At 37.3% G+C, this 8,124-nt stretch overlaps 1 long non-coding RNA gene across 1 annotated transcript in view; it reads right to left on the bottom strand.

Moving 5' to 3' along the window:
* The window catches only part of LOC144578868 (uncharacterized), a 223,959-nt gene that overhangs the window by 184,045 nt on the left and 31,790 nt on the right, over positions 1 to 8,124 (bottom strand). The window lies entirely within an intron of this gene.

The raw sequence follows: 8,124 nt of genomic DNA, 5'->3' as shown, positions 1-8,124 counted from the left end.
CATGGCTTAAAAAACAAATTAGAAAGCACTGTGGCTGATTATGTCACCATAAACCTTCTAAACTGACCGTTCATCCTGTCTTCTGCCTCCTCCCTTTTCCCCATGGAGCAGAAAAGCCCCAGAGAATTTCAGGTGGCTGAGGGCACTCCAAAGGGGAGGTGAGCAGAAGTCTCCACGTTCTGTAAGAGGAGGGATGCAGCAAACTCTGTAGCATTTCAAAACGTCTGCCCTCTGCTCATTACTAAAATTTGTGTAAGGGGGACCAAGAATTAAGGTCTCCCAAGGCCCCAATCAGAGTCATCTCCACTGAAATGCAGGATGAAATGGACGGAGCACTCTTACGCTTCTAATCACCGGGAAGTTCAGGAAATTGGAAACGCCCCAGAAACAACATGACATCAAATACCAGAGCCTGGGTGATCCATCACCATCATCCTCACTGTGGTCATTACCATTCACTTCCACTCCGCGGACAGCCCGTAAATCAGCTTGTAGAGCTCTTTGGGATCGCTGAGTGAGAAGCACTGAATAAATGTCAGCTGGGATCATTAGAGATACCTTTCACTTTAGACAGATAAATGTTAGTGAGTCCGTGGTCAAGGAAGCACCAATAGGGACCATAGCTATTTCCAGGGGCCCCAAGATACTAATAATGGTTTGCATAGTCAGAAAATTAACATTGAAAAGGAAAGACCCTTCTTATCCCACAATATTAAAAATATTCCACAAGCAGGGGTCCAAAGTGGCTCCCGCCGGAGGTCGTGGCGCTTGCAAAGGCGAGGTCATGAGTTCAAGGCTAACCTGAGCAACCTCATAAGCTCAAACTGATTGGCAATATATATATATATATTCCACAAGCATAAAAACTCATTTACTGTACTTGGCTTGTGAAGGGACATATTTCTTGTTCAGTGTAGTTCCTCCATCATGGTGATCTGAAAACAGGCAAAGAGCCAAATAATTTGTGATACGCCAAATGCATCAGGACAAAACTTTGCAACCTTCACTAAGGACATTGGGACCAAGCCAAGGATGCTTATAGGAAAGGCCACTGCCTAAGTGTTCCATTCCACCACCAGGAGCCCTCTTGTATCTTTTTGCTTAGCCTTCTCTTCTCAAGTGTTGGTTCTATGCAGTATGTCTATTCTGTACATAAGCTCTTCCACAGCAGCTCCAGAAGTGAAGGTTGGGTCTAGGGATTATGACTGCTCCTATGGGAGATTGCCCAAGACTTCCCAGCATTGGGATGCTGTGTTTTCCAGACTTGAATTCATCAGTCTCTTTGTTCAGAAAGACAAAGCTTCATCTTCTAACATATTCCCTTGTATGTTTGCATCTGTGTGTTACTTTGGCATAGGTTATTGGTTTTCAGTGAACTCAGTACCATGGAGGAGGGGATTGTCTTTCTAGAAGGTTTTTCTATTGTTCATTATTTGCTGAGTGCATTCTCAGTACAGTATTGGATGGATCTTCAAGGTCCCTTGAGGCGGAAAGTCCAAAATAAGGAGACAGAAGTGACTCATACAGAAAACTGCTCTGCTGGGAAGAAGAGCCAAGTTGTTCATAGTCTGTACATGAGCCAGGTGGGTGGGAGTATGTTTATGCTAGAACTTTCAAAGACTAACTTCCAATGAGGCCCTCTGGGGACATGAGGCTCTAGTCAACTCTGTCTTTGGGGGAATGCTTCTTCCTGCCTAACAGAAGGCAGGATCACAGGGGAATTCTGGAATTTCCCGTTTAACAATTACATGGATTATATTTGTCACTGGGACACAAACACCTTTTTCAGTGCTATATTTATTTTATGCTTAGAAATGAGATCAAATTAATAAGGCCAGAATGGAAAAAGTTTAGAATTCAGAAAAGAATATATCAGCATACTGGGTTCAATTCTGTTCTTCAAGCTTCCTCTTCGGGGAGTGGGGCTTTAAGCCTTCAGAACCATTCTACCTTTCAAACTGCATTCCAAGAGCCCCCATACAGCGACCGTGGAGAGCAGACTGGAACCTGAGCTTCAGTGATACAGTTGTTTCCCACTGGAAGCACGGTTGGCAAAAACTAGTGAATTATTTAGGAATGTAAGTCATCCCATGACATTGTGTTTACTCTCCGCACAAACACTATGCAGGCTGGCCTCTTAATGGGAAGGGAGGATTGGGTCCTTCTTCTCTTTTTTTCCTCGACTGTCACCCACATTATCTATTTGTTCTTACTAATTCAGAATAGATTGGAGTGTGGGAAGAGGGGAGAAAAAAAGGAATAAGAAAGCTCTTCCTTTATGTAAATCAGGAGTGCCCGAAGATGGTTTCTTGCTCTTTGGGCCAAGCAGCTGTTCAAAGCTGATTCTTTCTTTCTCATGGGCATTTTTGTGAAGTTACCTGAGGCTCCCTTCCCAGGCTTCATCTAATTGAAACTTCTGTAATTTTAGAAAGTTCTCTATTTGCCATTCAATCCTCACCACTATCCCTGGGTTTTCCTGCAATGTACTCTACACAAACTCTTTCCTGTGGGAGTTCCATTATATCTTCCAAATGTCCCTCAATCTTGAAAGACCAAAATGCTGGAAAGAAGAAAAACAGACAGAAGTGAGCACTACACTAGTTTCTACTTGCCACCCTCAGGGCATTTGCCAGTTTGCTTTGTGGAACATAGACGCTGAACAAAGATCAGCAGCCAAGAGTTTCTAACAGTCGCATTGGCAGGGGAGTTGAAAATTGGTGGATAGGGCTACCAAGAACGCTACAACTTGAGGACTCATGATCTGAAAGAAAAGCTAACCGCAGAGATGTAAAGTGGGTATTATATGTGCAATTTTTCCTTGAGGTATTTTCCAACTTCTAGCTGCACATGTGTGAGGCAAGTTGCCAAGAAAACAAGTAAAAAGCAGCTGCTAAGAAGCTAAAAATCTAAGCAGACATTTCAGTAGTCTCATGGTGCTGGAAAAAATTGAAGTTCGTAGCCTGCCAAGAAAGAGAATCTCTAATAAACATACCAGGCTCACCCTTGAGCTCCTTGAAGGGATGGGCTCTAGGAATAAAGATGAACCTAAAATAGACCAGTTCTCACAAACCTTCACACTGAATATGAAATCCAAATCCAATAGATCAAGATAATCTTCCCATGTTCTATATGCCTGTCAGAAGAAAATTAAATCCGCTCTACAGGGAGATGTCATCCATAGCGTCTACAATTTTTTGGCAGACATTATAATGTCTGCCATTTGATCACATTTACCAAACATGCCAGAATACAAGATCAAATGACCAAAAACAACAGTTTTTTCTTTTTAAAACAGACTTTAGAAACAAACTCAAAGGCAAATATTTAAGTTCAAATTATTGGACATGAAATTTCAAATAACTATGAACAACATAATCAAAATAGATAAAAAAAAGCAAAATTTCATCCAACTACTGAAACCCATTAACATCATCAGAAAATGTAGAGTTTAATAATACAACACTGAAATTCAAAATTCAATAGTTGGATTTAAAAGCACATTAGATATAGCAGAAGAAAAAATTAGTGATGTGGAATGTATATCAGTAGAAAATATTCAGGTATATATTTTTCAGAGAAATAGAAAGAATACACAACACAGATAAAGAGCTTAAGGGACATATGAAGCATGATGAAAATAACTTTCGTAAGTATAGTTGTAGTCTATAAAGGAGAGAGATAATTGAACAGAAGAGACATTGTGAGAATTTTCTAAAACAAGCAAAAGATATTAGTAAACTGAAACACTACAAATTCTGAGCAAAATAAATACAGATAAAGCTAACCCACAACCCCAAAAAGAGTGCCTTATAAACAGACAGAAAACAGACACATGATATTCAGAGAGACACAATAGAATTATGGCTGAGTTTTCAATAGAAACAATGAACAAAAATGTCTTTAGAGAGCAAAAAGAAAATTATTGCCAACCTAGAATTGTATACACAAGGAAAATAGCTTTCAAAAATAAAGCCTAAGCAGATAATTTCAAACAAGCACCTAACAAGCAGGAACAAACTTTAAAAACAACAACAGCACAAGGAAAAAGACCCTAGATGAAAACTTATTATTGCAAGTAAAGACAGGCTAGAGGGAATTTTGTAGTCTTAAATGCATAAACTAGAAAGGAAAAAAAGCTTACCATCTGTAACGCAAGCATTCACATTGTTATCAAAATTGCAAATTAAGCCAAGACAAAGAAGAAGGTAGGTGGGAGAAAAAAATAAAAATAAAAGCAAAGAATATTCAAATATAAAGGAATCATATAATAGAAAAAAGCAAGGCAACAAATCTCTGAAAATATTAAAATTAATACCAAGACTAATAAAAAAAAGAGAATGAGGAACATATTAGTAATACTAAAAACAAGAAAGAAGCTATCACTACAGATTCTGGAGATATTTTAAAAGAGGTTAATACAAATAAATTTATGATCCTAAATTTGATTAAATTTATTGACTACATTATGACTGTCACTTTGGAGAACTCTTTGGCAATATCAATTAAGGCCAAACATAAGCATGTTCTATAACCCAGCAATTTCTCTTCTAGGCAACTCAACAGAAATGTATGCATATATTCACTAAGATGTATAAAAATACATTCTAGCAGCAATAATTCTTTTTTTAACTTTTATTTTAGGTTCAGGGGACATGTGCAGGTTTGTTACATAGGTAAACTTGCATCACAGGCATTTGTCGTACAGATTATTTAATCACCCAGGTACTAAACTTCGTACCAAATAGTTATTTTTTCTAATGCTTCCCTCCTTCTACCCTCCACCCAATTAGGCCCCAGTGTGTGCTGTTTCCCTCTTTGTGTTCTTATCATTTAGCTCCCTCTTATAAGTAAGACAGGCAGTATTTGGTTTTCTGTTCCTGTGTTAGTTTGCAAAGGATAATGGCTTCCATCCCCATCTGTGTTCCTGCAAAGGACATGATCTTGTTCCTTTTTATGGTTGCATAATACTCCATGGTGCATATATACCACATTTTATTTATCCAGTCTGCCACTATTGGTTATTTAGGTTGATTCTTTGTCTTTGCTATTGTGAATAGTGCTGTGATGAATATACGCATGCATGTGTCTTTATAGTAGAACAATTTATGTTCCTTTGGGTATATATCCAGTAAGGGGGTTGCTGGGTTGAACAGTAGTTCTATTTGAAAAATCGCCACACTGCTTTCTACAATGGTTGAACTAATTTACACTCCCATCACCAGTGGAAAAGTGTTCCCTTTTCTCTGCAACCTTACCAGCTGATGTTTTTTTTTGACTTTTTAATAATAGCTTTTATGACTGGCATGAGATGGTATCTCATTGTGGTTTTAATTTAGCAACAAAATTTCTAATAGCCTGACAACTACCCAAATTTCTCATTAAAACAGAATATGTACATAAATTAGGGTATGTTACTAAAAATTAATACCATTGTTAGCAATGCAAAAAACAAACTATGCTACATGTAATAATCAGGATGAATTTCAGAGATATCTTGTCTCACAGACATCCAGAAGAATATATTGTATGATTCCACTTGTATAAATTTCAAAAACAGACAAATATAATCTTTGGTGTAGAGGTCATAGTTAATGTTTGCTATGGGCAGAGGTGGGTAGTAAGCAGTAGAGAGTTAATAACTTACAGAGGGTATGAAATCGACTTTTGGGATGCTGATAATACTTAGTGTTGATCTAGATGTAATTACATGAGATTGTTCACTTTTCCAAGAGTTCAGCAAACTGTACAGCTATGATCTGCATACTTATATAAAAAAGCAAAGTGATTAGAATAGCTAAAACAATTTTGAAAAAAAGATCAAAGTTCAAGTACTAACACTAACCTGTTTTAAGACTTACTGTAAAGTGGCCATCATCAAGACAGTGTTGCATTTATTGATGAAGAGACAGACACATAAATCAATGGACAACAATAGAAAGTCTAGAAATAGATTCACACAAATATGGCCAATTGATTTGAGACAAAGGTGCAAAGACAATTCATTCAAGAACCCATAGCAGCTTTCATCAAATGATGCTGAAACAGTTGGAATCCATATGTTAGAAAATGAACCTTGACCTGTACCTCACAATTTAAACAAAAATGTGGATCATAGATCTAAATGTAAAATATAAAACTATAGAATTTTAGTAACCCTTGGGTTATGCAAACGTATTAAATAAGACACCAAAAGCACAACCTATTAAAAAAAGATAGACAAACGTGGCTTTATCAAATACAAAAATGCTTGTTCTATAAAAAAACATTGTTAAGAGAATGAAAAGACAAGCTACAGATCATATTTACAAGTCATGTACCTTACAAAGGACTTGTATTCAGAATACACAAAGAACTCTCAAAACCCCACAAAAGAAACAACACCATTTAAACATATACGAAGGGGCAAAATATGTAAACAGGCACTTCACTACAGAAGATATGTAGATGACAAATAAAGACATGCTATTCAACATCAGTAGTTATTAGAGAAATGCAAAGTAAAACCACACTTGGACACCACTGCACACCTATTAGAATAGCTAGAATAAAAAACAAAAAGACAGGACCAAGTGCTGATAAGGATATAGAAAAACCAGAGTCTCACACATTGCTGGTAGAAATGCAAAATAATACAGCCACTCTGAAAAACAATTTGTCAGTTTCTTATAAAGTACCCTTACCATATGACCCAGCAATCCCACATCTAGGTATTCACCCTAAGAAATTAAAACTTATACACTCTATCAATAATTGCCAAAAACAAGAAACAACCCAAATGTCCTTCAACAGGTGGCTAAATGAACTGTGCACATCTACACAATGGAACACTACCCAGCAATAAAAAGGAATGGATTCTTGACGTACACAACGTGGATAAATCCCAAAACCATTATGCTAAGAAAAAGAAGCCAAACATAAAAGATTGCATGCTGTTTGATTCCATTTGTATGACATTCTAGAAAAGACAAAACTATAGCGCTGGAGAAGAGGTTGCCAGGAGTTAGAAGTCAAGGAGGGTTTTAGTGGCAGGAGGGAAGTTTTTTGGGAGGTGGAACTGTTCTGTGTCCTGATCATAGTGGTGACTACATTAATCTGTACATATCCATACATAGAGTTGTAAATTTTTAAAAAGTTTATTTTATATATGCTAAATTTTTAAATATTTAATAATTTTTTTAGGGTAGAACACTGCTTTTTATTTGCATTGTTTGAAGCAAGCTAAACGCATTAGTGGAGCTTCAATGGCTACTGCTTTTAGCCAACGGATATTCAAGGATACTAATTTACTTCCTCTCACAGTCATTAAGAAATTCAATTTGGCCGGACGTGGTGACTCACGCTTGTAATCCTAGCACTTTGGTAGGCTGAGGCAGGTGGACTGCCTGAGCTTGGGACTTCGAGACCAGCCTGAGGAAATGGGGAAATCCTATCTCTACTAAAAATACAAAAAATTAGCCAGGCATGGCATGGCGGTGTATGCCTATAAACCCCACTACTTGGGAAGCTGAGACAGGAGAATCGCTTGAACTGGGAGGTAGAGGTTGCAGTGAGCCGAAATCGCGCCATTGCAATCCAGCCTGGGCGACAGAGCCAGACTGCATCTCAAAAAAAAAAAAAAAAAGGAAAAGGAAAAAGAAAAGAAAAGGAAATTAAAAAAATAAACCCATGGAACAAAAAAACAAAATGTCAAACTTTAAGGTTCAGCTCTCTCTGAGAGTTGTGTGGCATTGACCGCATCATCACCAACCTGGTAATGAGGTCATGCTTCTGCACAGTTCGTTAGAATTTACCTTTAACCCTATAGCAAACTGTAACTGCAAAGCCAACATGCTTTGGTCAACATTTATTCCATCGGCATATTTCCATTAAGGGCATATATTCAACAAAACTAAAGAGACAGAGTCTCTCCAAAGTTCTTTCGATTAATACTCTTGGTGATACTTTAAAACATTTCATTCAGAGTATTGTTTCGGGAACTTCCTCTAGCATTGTAATGATTCACAGATGTATGTAATACCATTTCATTTTGAGACCATTAAAACATTTTTCTCACTTTTTTCTTCTGCATATGCCACTTTGTCATTTGTTTTTTTATTTTCTCTTTAATTTTTAATTCTTGTGGGT

This window comes from Callithrix jacchus, chromosome 13, assembly GCF_049354715.1.
Source record: "Callithrix jacchus isolate 240 chromosome 13, calJac240_pri, whole genome shotgun sequence".
Taxonomy (NCBI): domain Eukaryota; kingdom Metazoa; phylum Chordata; class Mammalia; order Primates; family Cebidae; genus Callithrix; species Callithrix jacchus.
The sequence above is the reverse complement of the archived record's forward strand: the minus strand, read 5'-3'. Positions and strand labels throughout refer to the sequence as shown.